The following is a 21253-nucleotide window of genomic DNA, read 5'->3' as shown; positions in this document are numbered from 1 at the left end:
AGGAGACGAGGTACTGGCAGAAGTAAAGCTGTGAGTACCGGGCGTGAGTCGTGCTTCGGTAGCTCAGTTGGTAGAGCACTTGCCCGCGAAAGGCAAAGGTCCCGAGTTCGAGTCTCGGTCGGGCACACAGTTTTAATCTGCCAGGAAGTTTCATATCAGCGCACACTCCGCTGCAGAGTGAAAATCTCATTCTGGAAACATACCCCAGGCTGTGGCTAAGCCATGTCTCCGCAATATCCTTTCTTTCAGGAGTGCTAGTTCTGCAAGGTTCGCAGGAGAGCTTCTGTAAAGTTTGGAAGGTAGGAGACGAGGTACTGGCAGAAGTAAAGCTGTGAGTACCGGGCGTGAGTCGTGGTTCGGTAGCTCAGTTGGTAGAGCACTTGCCCGCGAAAGGCAAAGGTCCCGAGTTCGAGTCTCGGTCGGGCACACAGTTTTAATCTGCCAGGAAGTTTCATCATTTACATAGGTTGAGAACAAGAGTGGGACCTCATACTGATTACTGTACGAAGCCACATGATATGTTGCCACATTCTAATGTTAGTTTCATGCATCAGACACAGTCTACCACACACAGCTTTCTATTATGAAGGTAAGATTTCATCCATTCAAGAGGATCTCATTAAAGCCATAGAACTTTAGTTTGACAAGTAGAATTTTATCATCCACACAAAATCAAGGGCTTTTGGAAAGTCACAAAATATGACAATGGGTAATTTTTCTTGTTTAGCTCTGCAGGACTTCATATGTGAGGCCTTGCATTGCTTTGTCCGTGGAGAATCCCCCACCATCGCCAAACAACAGGCAGTTAACAATTCCTGCTGGGATAAATAAGTCAGTATTATATTACATGCTACCTACAAAAACTTTTTAAAAGTCTGGGAGTGAAATAGATTTGTTTATATCCAGTTTTGCAGATGTCCTCCAACAGCATATTTAAGTCAGTCAGCAATTACGCTTTTACTCATTGACTGATTACAAAGATAGTTTAATGCTTTGGTAACCAAGCCAGAGTGCAACTCTGGCCACAACAACGCATTCAAAGTACTATGCCTGAGAACATTTCAGGGTGTGATGTTTTACAATGTACAAGCGACTGATTGCTCAAAAACTGGAATGGTTTCAAAACAATCTACGGATGTCTTGCTACCTGTCCTGTGACAGGTGCTGCACTCTTTTGTTAATTTCTGGAATTACTTTGAAAGAAGCATTAGGGAACATATGAACTGCTGTTGTGATTGACTGAACCACTGTGCGCTTCTATTGTCATGAGTTTCGTGTGTGCCATTTGCTGTAATTCTGCTGCAAATATATCATGTTAGTTGAGTGACCAAGACATTTTGGAAGCTCTGAAGAAAGAACTGAATGATTCTGAATTGGAGGGAGAAATATCTGAGTGCAAACAGTCACATTCTGCTACAATTTTTTCTCATTAGTATTGTTGCTACAGATACTGCTCCTGTAATTACAATTTAGTCATGTTTTACTTGTCTTTTTTTACAGGGGAGTTTGATGATGAACCTGCTGCTGTTAAGACAACATCTACTCAACAAAAGTACGTCCTCTGTAACATAGTTTTCTGCACTGTCAAGAAACAGGTTTTGATCTTCCAAAAAGAAGTCAGCTCATATCGAATTAGGCTGGACATTCAATGAGTAACAGCCTGCTGTGCCACAGATATCAGAAACAAGTGGATTAACAGCAGCAATTCATGAAAAATCCACTCCACTAGATGTGCCTTCAATTTTCTTTCCCCACTCTATGGTGAAACATATTACATCAGAACAAAAAGGTACCCAAAGTTGATTTATCAGAAACTGAAGAGAGGATCCAAGCAAAAGACATACAGTGTTTGGCATTCGAGAGCAAGCATGAAGCTCCATGAAATGTATTCATTTCTCATCATAATTATTTATATGTGTCTTGCGACAAAATCATGACAGACTACTGGCGTACCAATAGTTTTATCTTGACCCCTTTTCCAAGGTCTGTAATGAGCAGAATAAATTAAAGGCCATACTTTCAAGTTTACATTTGAATGATAATTCTACCTACATTTCCAGAGATCATCTTCCGCATAATGCCATGCAAAAAATTAGTCCTTTTTTTATCATTTATTAGAAGAGTTTAAAAAGTAGTTTTACTCATACAAAATCCTCATCACTGATGAAGGAATGTGTCGATTTTGTGAATGAATGATGGTGATGTCTACACAAAGAACCAAACAGATGAGTATGGAATAAAAATGATTGTTGTTTGTGACTCTGAGGTTGATTATGTTCTTGGATTCAAAGTGTACACTAGTAAGGGATCATAACACACTTCAGTAATACCAGTCTTTCAGAGGTTGCTTACTGATTATATGGGTGAAGACCATGCTGTTTACATGAGCACATGTTACAGATCACCAACAGTTTTTGCTTTTCTATGAAAAAATAAGACAAAGGCTGTAGGAATATACATTCCTAATAGGAAGGCACTGTCAAAAGGAAATGTTTCAAAGAAACTCAGAAGCCATGAATCCGTGTCAATGATGAGAAATCAATGGCTTTGTTTGAAGGGGAAAGACACTACTAAGGATATACTATGCCTTTCAAAAACTGACAACCTCTGACTTTTCTGTTTGTACAAAGGATGGTGTCAGGACCAAACAAATTGCAGATGCTATTCTTGACAGTAATATGTAAAAACAGGAGTCAATAGAAGTGATCAGATAATGTCTTTACTATCCATACAAGAGGACACAAATGAAAGGGTGGAATAAACTATTCTTCCATGTGCTTATAATGGCTGCAACAAATGCTCTTGTTATGCATTGTGTGAGTAGAAATACAAATGAAAAGAAAGGCTGTCATTATCCACCTTTTTGTGCCAAATTAGTGAAGGAGTTTTCCAGAAAAGCACAATACTGGCTCAAGATATTGCTTCTATTGCAGCTATCAGCAATAGACTTGTAAGATGACAGTTTCCTGATCAAGTTTGTGCAACAAAGAAGAAGCAGCATCCAAAACAGGTTTGCAAGATTTGTTTAGAGAAGATGAAATTATCTGTTGGAAATGCAATCAGGAAAGAAATAGGATGGTATTGCCCTAAGTGCAACATATCTCTCTGCATGCTAGAATGCTCCATATTTTTCCATACAAAAGCCAATACGGTGCAAACTTGTTATGAAACTCATCACATTTTTTATTTTTTTTCAATGAGGTAATTGTACTTCCTGTCATCATTATTCTAAGCTTTGTAATCAGTCACAGAACTAAAATAAAGATGAAGAAATAGCCTTTTTGAGTGTAGTGGTCTTTAAGATATATCAAACAGAGAAACACCAGTAACACTTCTAAATAATGGCATAAATGACTGCATTTCTGTGACCACAAGTATGCACAAGATTTTAATATGCTGCTGGAAACACCATCACAGCCAGCAGAATTACAACTTTTAAGTGATCTGATGAATTTTGTAATGCTACCATAGTGAAGAGGTAATCATTGAATATGGTGGCCAGTGATCATAACGTGTGTCACAATTTCCGCAAGAATCACTGAATATGGTGGCCAGTGATCATAACGTGTGTCACAATTTCCGCAAGAGCTATTTTCTGGTGACTCTGTTTCATTTGGACCACTATTTGTGGTTTGTTTCTTGTTGAACAATATTTTACATTATTTTTGCTGGTTAACGAAGACAACAAACAAATTTCTTAAATGACTTTACAATCAACATGAATTTTTGTGTCTGTAAAAAATAATACCATGTAGATCAGTGGTTCCCAACTTGTGGGTGATTATCCTTTGACAGGAAAAATAAAATTTTTTGAGGGGTACAAACAAAAAGGATTTGATGAGGTTTCAATCATGAAACTAAATTACTTTTCAAAGACCACTGCTACTGCTACAATTTTGTAAGAATCTAATACTGAATATATAATTTATTAATAACTACTTTTTCTCAATTAAAAGCATTAATTTGTGACACTATGTGATGCAGATTACAGGCTCCTCACATAGTCCACTGATGACACATGTCCTTTGTGCTTTGCTCCATACACAGATTATGGTCAAAGTGAGACATGTATGTAACAAATACTAAATATCTCATGAAAATATCTTCTCCATGTTGTAGATAGTTCTGGCAATAGACCATAAACTGCTTCATTATTCACTTCAAAACAAATAACCGAACTATATTTAAAAACAAATATGATGTGACTTACCATACGAAAGCGCTGGCAGGTCGATAGAAACACAGACAGACACATACATACACACAAAATTCAAGCTTTCGCAACAAACTGTTGCCTTATCAGGAAAGAGGGAAGGAGAGGGAAAGACGAAAGGATGTGGGTTTTAAGGGAGAGGGTAAGGAGTCATTCCAATCCCAGAAGCGGAAAGACTTACCTTAGGGGGGAAAAAGGACGAGTATACACTCGCACACACACACATATCCATCCACACATATACAGACACAAGCAGACGTATTTAAAGACAAAGAGTTTGGGCAGAGATGTCAGTCGAGGCAGAAGTGCAGAGGCAAAGATGATGTTGAATGACAGGTGAGGTATGAGTGGCAGCAACTTGAAATTAGCGGAGATTGAGGCCTGGTGGGTAACGGGAAGAGAGGATATATTGAAGAGCAAGTTCCCATCTCTGGAGTTCGGATAGGTTGGTGTTGGTGGGAAGTATCCAGATAACCCGGACGGTGTAACACTGTGCCAAGATGTGCTGGCCGTGCACCAAGGCATGTTTAGCCACAGGGTGATCCTCATTACCAACAAACACTGTCTGCCTGTGTCCATTCATGCGAATGGACAGTTTGTTGCTGGTCATTCCCACATAGAATGCATCACAGTGTAGGCAGGTCAGTTGGTAAATCACGTGGGTGCTTTCATATGTGGCTCTGCCTTTGATCGTGTACACCTTCCGGGTTACAGGACTGGAGTAGGTGGTGGTTGGAGGGTGCATGGGACAGGTTTTACACCGGGGGCGGTTACAAGGGTAGGAGCCAGAGGGTAGGGAAGGTGGTTTGGGGATTTCATAGGGATGAACTAAGAGGTTACGAAGGTTAGGTGGACGGCGGAAAGACACTCTTGGTGGAGTGGGGAGGATTTCATGAAGGATGGATCTCATTTCAGGGCAGGATATGAGGAAGTCGGATCCCTGCTGGAGAGCCACATTCAGAGTCTGGTCCAGTCCCGGAAAGTATCCTGTCACAAGTGGGACACTTTTGTGGTTCTTCTGTGGGTTATTCTGGGTTTGAGGGGATGAGGAAGTGGCTCTGGTTATTTGCTTCTGTACCATGTCGGGAGGGTAGTTGCGGGATGCGAAAGCTGTTGTCAGGTTGTTGGTGTAATGGCTCAGGAATTCCGGACTGGAGCAGATTCGTTAGCCACGAAGACCTAGGCTGTAGGGAAGGGACCGTTTGATGTGGAATGGGTGGCAGCTGTCATAATGGTGGTACTGTTGCTTGTTGGTGGGTTTGATGTGGACGGACGTGTGAAGCTGGCCATTGGACAGGTGGAGGTCAACGTCAAGGAAAGTCGCATGGGATTTCGAGTAGGACCAGGTGAATCTGATGGAACCAAAGGAGTTGAGGTTGGAGAGGAAATTCTGGAGTTGTTCTTCACTGTGAGTCCAGATCATGAAGATTTCATCAATAAATCTGTACCAAACTTTGGGTTGGCAGGCCTGGGTAACCAAGAAGGCTTCCTCTAAGCAACCCATGAATAGGTTGGCGTACAAGGGGGCCATCCTGGTACCCATGGCTGTTCCCTTTAATTGTTGGTATGTCTGGCCTTCAAAGGTGAAGAAGTTGTGGGTCAGGATGAAGCTGGCTACGGTGATGAGGAAAGAGGTTTTAGGTAGGGTGGCAGGTGATTGGCGTGAAAGGAAATGCTCCATCGCAGCAAGACCCTGGACGTGCGGAATATTTGTGTATAAGGAAGTGGCATCAATGGTTACAAGGATGGTTTCCAGGGGTAACAGATTGTGTAAGGATTCCAGGCGTTCGAGAAAGTGGTTGGTGTCTTTGATGAAGGATGGGAGACTGCATGTAATGGATTGAAGGTGTTGATCTACGTAGGCAGAGATATGTTCGGTGGGGGCTTGGTAACCAGCTACAATGGGGCGGCCGGGATGATTGGGTTTGTGGATTTTAGGAAGAAGGTAGAAGGTAGGGGTGCGGGGTGTCGGTGGGGTCAGGAGGTTGATGGAGTCAGGTGAAAGGTTTTGCAGGGGGCCTAAGGTTCTGAGGATTCCTTGAAGCTCCGCCTGGACATCGGGAATGGGATTACCTTGGCAAACTTTGTATGTGGTGTTGTCTGAAAGCTGACGCAGTCCCTCAGCCACATACTCCCGACCATCAAGTACCATGGTCGTGGAACCCTTGTCCGCCGGAAGAATGACGATGGATCGGTCAGCCTTCAGATCACGGATAGCCTGGGCTTCAGCAGTTGTGATGTTGGGAGTAGGAGTAAGGTTTTTCAAGAAGGACTGAGATGCAAGGCTGGAAGTCAGAAATTCCTGGAAGGTTTGGAGAGGGTGATTTTGAGGAAGAGGAGGTGGGTCCCGCTGCGACGGAGGACGGAACTGTTCCAGGCAGGGTTCAATTTGGATGGTGTCTTGGGGAGTTGGATCATTAGGAGTAGGATTAGGATCATTTTTCTTCGTGGCAAAGTGATATTTCCAGCAGAGAGTACGAGTGTAGGACAGTAAATGTTTGACGAGGGCTGTTTGGTTGAATCTGGGAGTGGGGCTGACGGTGAGGCCTTTGGATAGGACAGAGGTTTCGGATTGGGAGAGAGGTTTGGAGGAAAGGTTACCTACTGAATTATGGTGTTGTGGTTCCAGATTGTGTTGATTGGAATTTTGAGGTTTTGGAGGGACCCACCACCTCTTCCTCAAAATCACCCTCTCCAAACCTTCCAGGAATTTCAGACTTCCAGCCTTGCATCTCAGTCCTTCTTAAAAAACCTTATTCCTACTCCCAACATCACAACTGCTGAAGCCCAGGCTAACCGTGATCTGAAGGCTGACCGATCCATCGTCATTCTTCCGGCGGACAAGGATTCCACGACCGTGGTACTTGATCGTCGGGAGTATGTGGCTGAGGGACTGCGTCAGCTTTCAGACAACACCACATACAAAGTTTGCCAAGGTAACCCCATTCCCGCTGTCCAGGTGGAGCTTCAAGGAATCCTCAGAACCTTAGGCCCCCTGCAAAACCTATCACCTGACTCCATCAACCTCCTGACCCCACCGACACCCCGCACCCCTACCTTCTACCTTCTTCCTAAAATCCACAAACCCAATCATCCCGACCGCCCCATTGTAGCTGGTTACCAAGCCCCTACAGAACGTATCTCTGCCTACATAGATCAACACCTTCAACCCATTACATGCAGTCTCCCATCCTTCATCAAAGACACCAACCACTTTCTCGAATGCCTGGAATCCTTACCCAATGTGTTACCCCTGGAAACCACCCTTGTAACCATTGATGCCACTTCCTTATACACAAATATTCCCCACGTCCAGGGCCTCGCTGCGATGGAGCATTTCCTTTCACGCCGATCACCTACCACCCTACCTAAAACCTCTTTCCTCATCACCTTAGCCAGCTTCATCCTGACCCACAACTTCTTCACTTTTGAAGGCCAGCCATACCAACAATTAAAGGGAACAGCCATGGGTACCAGGATGGCCCCCTCGTACGCCAACCTATTCATGGGTCGCTTAGAGGAAGCCTTCTTGGTTACTCAAGCCTGCCAACCCAAAGTTTGGTACAGATTTATTGATGACATCTTCGTGATCTGGACTCACAGTGAAGAAGAACTCCAGAATTTCCTCTCCAACCTCAGCTCCTTTGGTTCCATCAGATTCACCTGGTCCTACTCGAAATCCCATGGGACTTTCCTTGACGTTGACCTCCACCTGTCCAATGGCCAGCTTCACACGTCCGTCCACATCAAACCTACCAACAAGCAACAGTACCTCCATTATGACAGCTGCCACCCATTCCACATCAAACGGTCCCTTCCCTACAGCCTAGGTCTTCGTGGCAAACGAATCTGCTCCAGTCCGGAATCCCTGAAGCATTACACCAACAACCTGACAACAGCTTTCACATCCCGCAACTACCCTCCCGACCTGGTACAGAAGCAAATAACCAGAGCCACTTCCTCATCCCCTCAAACCCAGAATCCCCCACAGAAGAACCACAAAAGTGCCCCACTTGTGACAGGATACTTTCCGGGACTGGACCAGACTCTGAATGTGGCTCTCCAGCAGGGATACGACTTCCTCAAATCCTGCCCTGAAATGAGATCCATCCTTCATGAAATCCTCCCCACTCCACCAAGAGTGTCTTTCCGCCGTCCACCTAACCTTTGTAACCTGTTAGTTCATCCCTATGAAATCCCCAAACCACCTTCCCTACCCTCTGGCTCCTATCCTTGTAACCGCCCCCGGTGTAAAACCTGTCCCATGCACCCTCCTACCACCACCTACTCCAGTCCTGTAATCCGGAAGGTGTACACGATCAAAGGCAGAGCCACATGTGAAGGCACCCACGTGATTTACCAACTGACCTGCCTACACTGTGATGCATTCTATGTGGGAATGACCAGCAACAAACTGTCCATTCGCATGAATGGACACAGGCAGACAGTGTTTGTTGGTAATGAGGATCACCCTGTGGCTAAACACGCCTTGGTGCATGGCCAGCATATCTTGGCACAGTGTTACACCGTCCGGGTTATCTGGATACTTCCCACCAACACCAACCTATCCGAACTCCGGAGATGGGAACTTGCTCTTCAATATATGCTCTCTTCCCGTTACCCACCAGGCCTCAATCTCCGCTAATTTCAAGTTGCCGCCACTCATACCTCACCTGTCATTCAACATCATCTTTGCCTCTGCACTTCCGCCTCGACTGACATCTCTGCCCAAACTCTTTGTCTTTAAATATGTCTGCTTGTGTCTGTATATGTGTGGATGGATATGTGTGTGTGTGCGCGAGTGTATACCCATCCTTTTTCCCCCCTAAGGTAAGTCTTTCCGCTTCTGGGATTGGAATGACTCCTTACCCTCTCCCTTAAAACCCACTTCCTTTCGTCTTTCCCTTTCCTTCCCTCTTTCCTGATGAGGCAACAGTTTGTTGCAAAAGCTTGAACTTTGTGTGTATGTATGTGTCTGTTTGTGTTTCTATCGACCTGCCAGCGCTTTCGTATGGTAAGTCACATCATCTTTGTTTTTAAATATATTTTTCCCGCGTGGAATGTTTCCCTCTATTATACAAATAAATGAACTAATTGACAGTGTGATACAACAGTAACTACTAAAAGTTACTACAGTTCCATACACAGTGTTGTTATTCTTGTTGTCCCACTACCGAAACACAATACATGGAAAAGAAATGTGGTATTCCAGATTTATAGGTGTGAAAGTAGATGTTTGACTATGCTAGCAACAATAAAAACAAGGAACTGAATAGATTTGGAGCACAATTTATGATGTGCACTGACTGAGAATGATGCAAATATAAAAAAGGTTGTTGGACATAAGTAGTACCGATTGTCTCATTGCCTCATTAATTTGCAACTTAATAAAACACCCACAAAAACTAAATTACATTCATGTTTTATCATGTTAAAATAAAAGTGTTCAATGAAAACTCTGTTTCATTCTCTAGTTAAGTTAGATGCTAAAGTTGGTGATGACGGGTAGAGTATTAGGTTGGTGCATAAGTTTGTAGCGTTTCTGTAGCAGCAACTCAGCGTACAAAGCCCTGCGCACATCCACAAAAGATAAAGTTATGCACCTGGTGAACAGCAATGTTGTGGTGCACTATGAACTGCTTTCTCAAGGTCTAACCATTACTGATGACATTTACTGTCAACAACTGAGACACCTTGCAGACGCAATTCGAGAACAGAGACCAGGAAGACTGCATGAAGTAATATTGTTCCACAATAACGCCTGCCCGCATTTTGCTAGACTGACAAAAAACACTAAATAAGCAATGAGTTAGGAAGTGACTCCACAACCACCTTATTCACCTGATATTGTGCTCTCAGATTTTCAATTTTTTCCACTCTTTATCAAACAGCCTTCAAGGAACTCCTCCTCTCTCTCTCTCTCTCTCTCTCTCTCTCTCTCTCTCTCTCTCTCTCTCTCTTTGAGGAAAATGTGCTCCAAACTTGACTTGACGAGTTCTTTGCCTCAAAAGATGTGATTTCTATAGTTGCAGAAGTGAAATAGTTAACCCAGTATTTGTAGACTGTTGCTGATAGTAAAAGAGAATATATCATGGACGACTAAAGTCTCTGTTATGTGTATCTGCTTTGTTTATTAGACTAATGGAAAAACACTATGAACTTATGCATCAAATCAATATATGCAGGGCTAGGCCCCTGGATATTCAGCCACCATGTTCATGGATATGTTCCCTGGGCCATGCCCGGCCCCTGCCTTACTACAGGCAGCTGTATACCAATAGATTGCTGTACTGTTTACCACCAAGGAATGGAGATATCTTGGAGATTTTGAGTGGCTGGTGGAACAATACTTGTGGAGCAGTTGTTGTTGTTGTTGTTGTTGTTGTTGTTGTTGTTGTTGCCTTTGGGCGCAAAACAGCTGAAGTCTTAAGCATCCATGTCGTAACTTAAAACGGTCAATTACTGGATGATGTTGAAGTCGATAATACTCAGAGCCTAATCAACTGGGGTAGAGGAATAGCCAAAAAAAAGATCACTTCTGCTTTTGGAATGATACTCAAATGGCTGAAAATGATTCACCTTATTACTATGGTGAATAAAAAGTAAAAAACATTCTACAGCTCATGCTGTACTTGCTAAACTACGTGATAATTCAGACAACAAAAATATATTAAAATGTAAATGGTTATAAAATTGGTGTTGTGTCAGAAAATGGCTCACTGTCAATGGAAGGTTCCAGTAAGAACAGAGTGATGCGAGGTCTCCATTTAACAAATGATGGTGACTGAAACAACAATGTCCAATACATCGCTGAGCTAAAAGTACCTTCTCGTGATGAGAGGTGTGAGAGGAAGTTGTCCAAACAGTTGGAAGGTGTTTAATTTCCTGGTGTTTGTTCACATAAAGAGAAGACCAGTGTTCATACCAGAGGGACACAATGTTCCTATGTGCAGCAACGCAGGGCTCATCTGAAGAGATAGAATAGTTAAAAGGCTTAGGTAGCTGGACTGTAGCCTTGGCAGCAGCATCATTACCCAACACTTCCACGTGACCAGGGACCCACACAAACATCACACTGGCTCCATTATCAGCCAGCAAGTGGAGGCATTTGTTGATTCGTTGTACTAAGGGGTGATGGTGTATAGTACAAAGAGGCTCTGGAGGACACTAAGTGAATTGGAACGTAATGCACATTTGAGAAGAAGCTTGTGTTGTCAGATGGACTGGCTGGCCTGATAGAGGGTGTAAAGCTCTGCAGTAAAAATTGAGCACTGTTCTAGAAGCTCGGACCTAAATTTTCATTGCCAATGACAAAGGAACATCCAACACCACGGTCAGTCTTAGAGCCATCAGTGTGGTCAAAGGTGCTGTCCCCGAGTTGCTTGCAAAATTTGAGAAACTTACAGTGGTAGGTTAAATCTAGAGTAGTGTCCTTAGGAAGTGAACTAAGTCATGGACCTCTGCAAGAAACCAAGATAGTGAAGGGCACTCATCCTACAGTAAATTGGCAGGTAACGTAATGTTAAGCTTCTGAAGTAGTGCATGAAAGCCTACTCTGGGAGGCAACGAAGAAGTTGCGCTTATCTGTATTGGTGGTCCAGGGAATCACCAGGAAAGGACATGTAGGACGATGGTTAGACAGGGACCACAGACGTCTTGCGTATCTACTGAGGAGAACATCATGCCCACATGACAGCACTAGTTCGGCAGTGTCTGCAAAGAGACTCATACCTTGGCTACTGTAGAAAGCTTCAGGGCCAACAGTATGCTCCAATGGTGGACTGTGTTGAGACGGCATAAAATAGATGGTTGTGCAGATGAGTAAACGAGACATCCATAGCCCATTTTTGAGAGGACAAGGGGCTGGTATAAGAAGAGAAGGATTTTCTAATGTGGTCCCCATGAAATTCCATTTAAAACATGTAAGATATTTAGAGATCAGGTACAGTGTGCCACATAATATACATGGGACAACCAACAGAGTTTCCTATTGAGTGAGAGCCCCAACAATTTTATAGTTTTGACAAGCGGAAGATCAGCAGGACTGAGATGTGAGGAGGGTGGGAGAAACTCCTTATGCTGCCATTAGTTTAGACAGAAAGTTTTTCCAGTGGAAAAGTGGAATCCGCTGTCAATGCTCCAAGCGTAAACATGATTGAAACATCACTTAAGTCATCACTCAGGTAAAAACATCTGGTGAGAGATGCAATAGATCACAAAGCCATTGAAGAAAATAGAGCCTGAGAAGCCCAGAGGGAGACAATCATAATAGGGTTAATTGCTGTGGCAAATAGGGCTATGTTCGGGGTAGGGTCCTTAGGCACCCCGTACCAAACACATAAGCACCTTGAAAACCCAGTCTTTTCAAAACTCCTGAATAAAATGGGGCAGATGGCCTCGGAAGCTCCATGTATGCATTGTGCATTGTATAGAGGATGTCCATCCTCCAGCAGGTATTGTAAGCTTTCTCCAAATCAAAAACATAGCTACAGTCTGGAATTTCTGCAGAAAATTGTTCATAATGTGGGCTGAGAGAGTGACGAGATGATCAACTCCAGAGCAGTGCGTACAAAACCCACATGTGAATTTGTTAGCAAATTCTGAGATTCAAATCACCATAACAACAGATCACTGATCATGCATTCCATCACCTTGCGGGCACGGCTGGTGAGATTAATTTGGTGGTAGCTGGATGGAAGATGTTTCTACTTACTAGGCTTGGGTATGGTTATTATAGTGGCTTCAAGCCAATGTCTGGACAATGCGCCATCCCTCCAGATCCAATTATACATATGATGTAGAAAGTGCTTGCCACCAAGAGATAGGTGCTGCAAGATCTGAATGTGAATATCATCTGGTCCTGGAGTGGAGGATCGTGATGAGGTGAGAGCATGTTTGAGCTCCCTCATAGTAAAAACGAGATTGTGGCATTCGCAATTCTGTGAGGGCAAAGATCTCTCCTGCCTCCTGAGCTCCTTTTCAATGTAGGAAGGTGGGATGGTAATGGGTGGAACTTCAGTACCGACCCAAGGTGTTGGAAATATCTACAGAGTCCACAATGACATTGTTCACTACAGTCAGGCCAGGAATCGGGAGATGTACCTTATTTCCAGAAATCAACATAGGTTACCCTAAACAACAGGAGAGAGAGTGAAATTGTTAAAGGAATTTGTAAAGGAGATCCAATTAGCTCTTTTGCTCTCTCTGATAACCTGATGACACGTTGCATGCAACTCTTTAAAACAAATACAGTTATCCTTAGTTAGATGGCATTCAAAGATATGGAGTGCACATCTCTGTGCATGAACTGTGTCATAGCATTCCTCAGTCCACCAGGGGACTGAGACACATCACTTTAGGGAAGAGGTTCAGGGGATGGAAGATTCTGTGGTGGTAAGGATAGCATTCTGATCATTACTGCTAGGGAAATCTTCGTCCAAGTGAAGAGCAGAGTCTCCAGTCAGCTTTAGAAAGCTGCCAGCTGCTGCTGCACACTGATGGGAGATGAGTTAGCAGATGAATTACATATGGCAAATGGCCACTCAACTATGTGTCTGAGAGGACTGACCACCCTAGCTGGCGGGCAAGCTATGCATTACAGAATGAGAGATCTAAGTGTGGGAAAGTGTGTGTGGAATCTGAAAGAAATGTGCATTCACCAGTGTTGAGAGAAATGTGAGTAAGATGGTTGAGAATATCTGCCAGGAGAGAGCCTCTTGGCAGGCTGTCAGAGAGCTCCAAATGGGATGGTGGGGGACTGAAGAAGCCAAGTATCACAAAGGGTAGAAGGAGCTGAGGGGTGAACTGCAGTATGTCTTCCCTGGTGAGATCAGAAGACAGGGTAATGTAGATAGTACAAAGAGAAAATATATAATTGGGGAGAGAAATGTCCATTATAATTATCCGGGCTGCTATGCCGTGGTCGGTTGATGAATTTTGTCTCAATTCCCAATGTGGGGAGAGAAAGATGGATAGCAACAGCTTATAGCTGGGTGTTCAATGAAATGGTTTGGCTACGGATGTAGTCCCAAATGAGCTGGAGTTACTTCCTCGGCAAGAAGGTCAAAATGTACTGGAGCAAAACGTAAGAGGTCAAAGCAGTCTTGAGGGTGTAATTTTATTTCTTGGAGTCATAAAACAACTGGGTATTTTGATCACAACAGCAGCCGTGCTCGCAAGGTGATGGAATGCATGATCAATGATGATACAAGATATTTCTTATATAAAGACCAATTATTTTGGTGACTACTGAGTGCCTGATTTTGGCTGTGTGTAACTACAGAGTTCTCAGGCTCGAGGATACAGTTCCATTATTTCTTCAGTGGTACCAGTAACTTCCCTGGGTCAATCAGCTGACCCCAGGGTGGAGAATCGGTTGGTGACTCACACCAGCGAATTGAGGTTGGCTGGACAGAGATGTCGCACGGTGTCACTATTTTAGAGGTTCTCTGAGTTGGAGAAGGGAAAGAACGTTCTTCTTTGTTCAACTTCTTAGTACCTCTGCGTTTGTCAGATGTGGACCCAGATGCTTGCTGACTTGAGATGCACAAAAAAATCATCTCTGGAGGATTCCTTTTTAATTTCCATTGTTCTGATGTCGTCACAAATGACTTCACCAATGTGTGTTTCTTAGCAAAAGATGATTTCACAATCGTAGTGGTAAACTGGAGGTCACAGGCCTGCATGGCCATATCTTTCATGGACCGTGACACAATAACAACAGTACTGTAGCTGCCAGATAGTGGTATACAAGGCTTTTGGCTAGCTAACTTTTTGTGACAAGTTTGTAAGGAGATTAGTGTTTAGCATCTCGCTGACAATGAAGTCATTACATGGAGCATAAGCTCAGTTTAGAGAAGGATGGGGAAGAAAACTGGCCATGCCCTTTCAAATGAGCCTTTCTGGCATTTGTCTGAAACAATTTAGGGAAGTAACAGAAAACCTAAACCAGGATGGCCAGATGCGGGTTTGAACCATTATCCTCCTGAATGCGCCACGTCACTCAGTGCAAGTAATATCGAGGTGTACCTTTTCCTTCACCCGGACTTCCAGAATGGCTCACTCATCACGGGTACAAAGGGCATTCGCAGGATGAAGCAGCATGGCTGCCAGCACATTTGATGCAGCAGGGAGGAGGAGATGCGCAGTCTCCCTCATAAACAGCCTTGCCACAAATTACACATTTGGCTGCGTTTTCACAGGACGTGTGAGTATGGTTATAATGGTGATATTGGTAACAACACTCGGGGTTCAGTATGTATGGTCTGATGTTGATGACTTCACGGTCCACCGTGATCTTCAACAGGAGCTCCACTAGATCAGATCTTTTTTATAACCTGATTGACTGTGATTAAGCCCTGATCAGAGAGATAATGATGTATATCTTCCTCAATCATACCATCAAGCAGTTGAATGTACGTGACACCACATGAAGAATTCAGTGTTTGACGAGTCTGTACACAAACACGGCATCCATGGACAAGTGTAGCTTTAAGCAGTCAATGGGCATGAAAGACTGTCTGTCTCTAGAAGCAAAGCTCAAATTCATAAGTGAGTGCAGGACTTTAGTGGGCCTGCAACTGTAATCACACTTCTCTGAATGATGAAAGGGTTCATTGTAAAAATGTTCCGACCACCTTCTGCTAGTGACACCCTGAAGTAGCGAGGTGCAACTGGAAGATTCATCATGTCTTTGGCCTCATTCCATTTCTCTTTATGAGACGGAGGTTGCATCAATGAAGCTGATGTACTCATCATGAGTGAATCCCTCATGATTGACAACATCTATGGCATGCTCCTTCCTTCTAGGACCCCCACAGGGGGAAGCACACCAACCATAGATGCCTCTTTACACCTCAGGTCACACCTTACAAACTCCAGACAGAGGGACCAGTCGCAACTGGGAAGTTAACAGCTCAGTCCATCGCCCTTCCTGGGCCTGTCCTTAACAGAGGTTATGCACGAGCCCTACCTGTCGACCTGTGTGCTGGGAGTTAATGCATTGCCCAATTGCCCTTTATGCATCAAATGCTTAAGCTGGCCTTCAAGCATGCACAGGGAGGAAGAAAGACTAAAAGGGAGATCCCAAATGCCAAAACGGAGGAAGGACATGAGAAGTCAGAACAAGAAAGGTGAGAAAGACAAAAACGAAAAGCACCAAAGTCTTCTGATACTTTCACAAGTTTTGATTTCCAGATTTTGCACAAGGCATGTTCCCCAAGAGAGGGGAGAAGAAATAGTAGGAGGACAGAAATGCGGCACAGAAAAGTAAGGGGTACTGCATGGGCAGTGTGTATGCCAAGCATGAACTCATGAAAGAGTTGTGAGTCTCCTGGGGACGGAGGGGGAGGGGGGGGGGGGGCGGCGAGCAGTTGATTGTATCGCGTAGTGGTGGTGCTATTTCGTTATCAACATATATACTCGAGACACCATCTCACAGGGTGTGCTGAAGGGTATTTTCTGTGCCACTGTCATTTCCCACTTTTTCCTGTCCAAGCTGCAGATGTGTCGTAGAAAGAATGATTGCTTGAACATCTCTAATTTTTTCTTCATGGTCTTTTTGTATAGCAAAGTGAAGCATCAATACCAGGCACAACTGAATACTTCATATGCCTAATAATTAAGAGATCAGAACATCCTTCGAAGTTGAAGGCTCTAGAAAAAATGATTTGTCAGATCTTAGACTTTCCTGGTGGAGAGCAGCCAACTGAAAGACTGCTAGTATATATAAGGAAAAAAATCATTACATGTATCACAAAAACATGTTTGGGTTGTATTACTTTTGTTGGCCATTACATTCAAAGAGACTTTGATGTTTTCTGTTTGATAACAAATTGTAAAGTATTTCTGACAATATACTCAATGGTTTTACATTTGCTATTTGAATCATTTATGTATGTTTTATTTGCTAGTTGTTTTACCTTAAATATTACTTTACAATGGACCTACCAGTACAGTCTGAAACAACTGTGAAATTTGGGTAATCTGTAAATTACGCTTTGCACATAATGATCTTTTGGTCTTACATGATACTTTTTTACCTTTTGTGATCCAGCTAGTGTGATTTTTACTGCTTGAATGTCGTAGCTTGACTTGTTTTGCTGGGAAGGTAATACTGAACTGATGACAAGAAAAGTTAAGGAATAGTGAAGTTTTCATCTCAACATCTTCCCTGTTTAATGTTCACCAGGACTAAAACCGAAGTACATTTTTAAACAAGTACAAGCAGCCAAGGTCTCTTATGTGCTTTATGAAGATGAAAGCAGATGATTACTTGTTCTTTGTTTGCTTAAACTAAGCCACAACAGGATATGCTAGTGGTAGAGTCCATTGGACAGCTCGGGACATTAATAAATGTGAGATAATTTGGGTCAAGAAATAATACGTCTATAAAGTTGCTTGAATTATGTGTTATTCTCGTTAGACACTTTACTATGTTTTGGGTACTGAAAACTGGTAAGAGACTTGCAACACAACTTGCTGTACATGAGATGTTAACAAAATTTACATCATCACACAACATGAACTCTTTACCATTAGATTTGTAAAACTACTTGACACTTTCAAGCCAGTTCAGAAACTGGGTAACCTTACTGTTCTACCCCAAGAACACTGTAATTTATTGCTTGAACAGTATACACACATGTAAGGCTGGGTACAATAAGCCAGCAGAGTCTTGCACTCTGGCCTATATATTCATTAGTTCCACCAGGGGGTTGCAACCAGCAGGTTGCACACGCAACTGCTGTCGTATTAGCATGCTGGGTGGCCTCCAATGGCTGAATCAAGCACAAATTTCACACACGAACTATGAAGTGGCTTGCTAACGCGAAATTGGTAGTTACAGCGCTCTTCTTCCTTAGTAAAGAAGTGAGCTCTGTGCTCACGTCCAATTATTCTGTGGTCAACATAGGTTGTTGATTCATGTGACGTGCTACCACTGGAGAATATGGCTGGAAGTAGTGAGAGGGCGGACAATGTGGTAGACCACATGGTAGGACATGCAATTCTGGTACAGCTTCCATTTCCATGTCTGAGTCCAACCCCAGGAAGGAGTTTGCAGCAAAGGTGGTGGAACAGGCAGCACGCCGTGATGGATTTGGTAGCGGCAGTGGCATCAGCTGTGACAGGGTGGGAGCTGGGATCCCACTGTAACTACCAACAGTTAAAAGGGGACTCCCAAAACAGAGGGGACAGCTGTGAAAATGTTGGCAGCGGAGGTGGGGGAAGCGAAGGCACTGACCACAAAGTAGGAGATGGTCAGGTAGGGGCAGGATGTGGGGGCGGTAGAGGCATACCCAGTGCACAGCTGCCCACAACAGGTCATAGCTAGTCAATGTGTAGCAACGTCCTCCCTCAGCTGTGCAGATGATGCAGAGGAATTGGTCACAGGTACTTCCGATTACCACCAGCGCTCATTTCTGCCGGCTGCCAAACCAGTGAGCCCAAACAGCTGTGCCAGGCCAGAAGCAATGTGGCAACAGTGCCAGTGGATGGCCTTGTGTCGGCCGAAGCTGATGCAGTAGGTTATGGGGATGGTGACAGTGCAACAACTGTACTGGACTTTTATCGCCAACAGGGATGAACTGATAAGAACTGAGGAACCAGTCAAGAGCTACTTATGTGACACATCTGAAACATATTTTTTCATCTTAAGTGTTTATACTAGTCATTCTGCTTTCCCGTTTTATTGAGGTTGGAAAGGAGGAGCTGCAACATGGCAAACAGCACTTTTCTTCAAATTCCTCAGATACAAACTGGGGGCCATTTTCTGCAACTGCTGCCGCAGAAGCAGACAGATAATGCACCACTTACGGAAACTTAGAATTTCTTAAAAGATCAGAAGCATGACCAAGAGGTTTGTCTGGCCAGCCGTGTTACGCAAAAGAAACAATCTGACTTAAAACAGGACCCACGCCTACTGCAGCTGCAATTTTACTGCTAGCGATAAGACAACCACCCGTAACATTTTGAGTTTCCACGTCTAAATGAAAACAAAGTAATTCCTCTTTATCAAACTCTGGATCTGGACCAATCGGTAAATGCAATTGCATGTTGTGCTGCAGGACAAAAATGTATCTCATAATTGTATTGTGACAGAAAAAGGGAGCACTGCTGTAAGTGATGAGCGGCTCTGTCCGGCAAGGATGCAGAACAGTTAAAGAGAGACACCAGTGGTTTGCTGTCTGTGATCAGGTGAAACTTCGACCCTACAGAAAAATATGAAATTTCTTTGGAGCATAAACCACCACAAAAGCATCTTTCTCTATCCGAGAAAGATTCTGTTGCGCTGAATTTAAGGATTTAGAGGAATATGCAATAGGGCATTCAGAACCATCTGCATACTTATGGGCAAGGACGGCACCAAGGTCAAACTGAAATGGTCTGTCACTAACACAAGATGCTGGCCTGGGTAAAAAGTGACCAAACAAGGAGTTGACTGCAGCTGGGATTTCACCAATTTGAATGTCCAGCCATAAACCAGAGACCAGTGAGAAGGAACATCTTTATGCAATAATGCATGGAGTGGTTGTGCCACGGCAGCAGCATCTGGTATGAATTTTTGGTACAACACAATCTGACCTAAAAATTCCTGTAATTTCTTGATGGATGTGAGGCGTGGCAATGCAGCAATAGCATCAATATGCTGGTGCAATGGTTTAATGTCAGCATACAGCACTTCAAAACCCAAATAAATAATGGATGGTTGAAAAAACTGTGTCTTGTCCAAACTGCACTTTAAACCAGCATACTGTAAAACAGATAACATAGCATGAAGGTGCGGCAAGTGTTCCTCTATAGAGGCAACAGACACTACTATGCCATCTAAATAGTTGATGCAGCCTGGAACTCATACAATGAGTTGCTCTAAAGAGCACTGACAAATAGCCAGTGCACTTTCCACACCTTAAGGCAAATGCTAGTACTGATAAAGCACAAATGGGGTACTTGTAAGTAGAAGGCGTTTAGATTCCTTGTTGAGCTGTAGCTGTGAATATGCCTCTACTAGGTGAATTTTTGAAAAATAATGCCATAATGACCCCCCCCCCCCCCCCCCTCACACCTCCACATAAGATTTGTTAACAGATCATCAGGGCGTGGCAAAGGACTGGTATCAGTGAGAGACTGTGGATTAACAGATTTTTTAGTCACCTCTGAGGCATAATTTACTGGTAGGCACTTTGCCTATCACCAATGGTGCTGACTACTCACTGGAAGAAGAGGATTGAAGACGATCTAATTTTGCTTTTACTTGATTGCGTAAAGTTACCAGTATCAGGTGGGCCAGGGAAAAATGGAGGCAGGTGGGGGGTGGGGAAACGCGGGCTGGCAGACTTTCATTGTAACATGAGCAGCCTGAAATTCTGTTGCACAACCCAGTCCTGGAAAAAATAGACAGGAAAATTCCACACAGAGAGCATCTAACTATTGATACAGAACTTGATTATAAACCGCATGCACTTCATCATCAATGGAGGATCGAAACAGTTTAAAAGCATCCAAACCAAACAGATTTTCAGTGTACATATTGTTCACAACCAGGAATGTTAATGAGCGAACCACAGCTTTGTAAGTCACACATGCAGAAAACTGTCTAACAATGGGAATCTGTTGTTTATTATAACTCATCACCCTCTGTAACACTGGAGTCAGAGGGGAAGAACCCAAGTGCACGTAAGTTTGAGAATTCACCAATGCTGCTGCACCATTTCAATGACTTGTTTAACACACACACTTCAATGCATAATTTGCTTTGAGACGTCATCACTGCTGACACACTGTTCACAGCCATGTCTGTTTCATCCTCACGCAGGTTTGGAAAGAGGTTACATACAGAAGCAACATGTTCTTCCTTATGACACCTATTACATGTTGCCTGGCACTTGGGACATGAAGCAGTAAGGGCATGAAGCCAGTGGAGCAGCAGCCTGCCACGTTTGTGACGCGGACTGTTGTTTTTGGGAACACTTATTATCTATATGATACAGATGTCTGCTGGGCTGTTGCAATAGTGTCAACATTCCCTAGCGAACTGACTGA

At 43.5% G+C, this 21253-nt stretch overlaps 1 protein-coding gene and 1 non-coding gene across 5 annotated transcripts in view; one reads left to right on the top strand and one right to left on the bottom strand.

Moving 5' to 3' along the window:
• The window catches only part of LOC124788313 (AP-5 complex subunit zeta-1-like), a 158491-nt gene that overhangs the window by 98070 nt on the left and 39168 nt on the right, over positions 1–21253 (bottom strand). The gene's annotated exons all lie outside the window — the stretch shown is intronic.
• Trnas-cga lies at positions 354–428 on the top strand. The gene has a single exon. It is a non-coding gene; the product is annotated as a tRNA-Ser (tRNA).

Source organism: Schistocerca piceifrons, chromosome 3 (assembly GCF_021461385.2).
Source record: "Schistocerca piceifrons isolate TAMUIC-IGC-003096 chromosome 3, iqSchPice1.1, whole genome shotgun sequence".
In the NCBI taxonomy this organism is placed as follows: Eukaryota; Metazoa; Arthropoda; class Insecta; order Orthoptera; family Acrididae; genus Schistocerca; species Schistocerca piceifrons.
The sequence above is the reverse complement of the archived record's forward strand: the minus strand, read 5'-3'. Positions and strand labels throughout refer to the sequence as shown.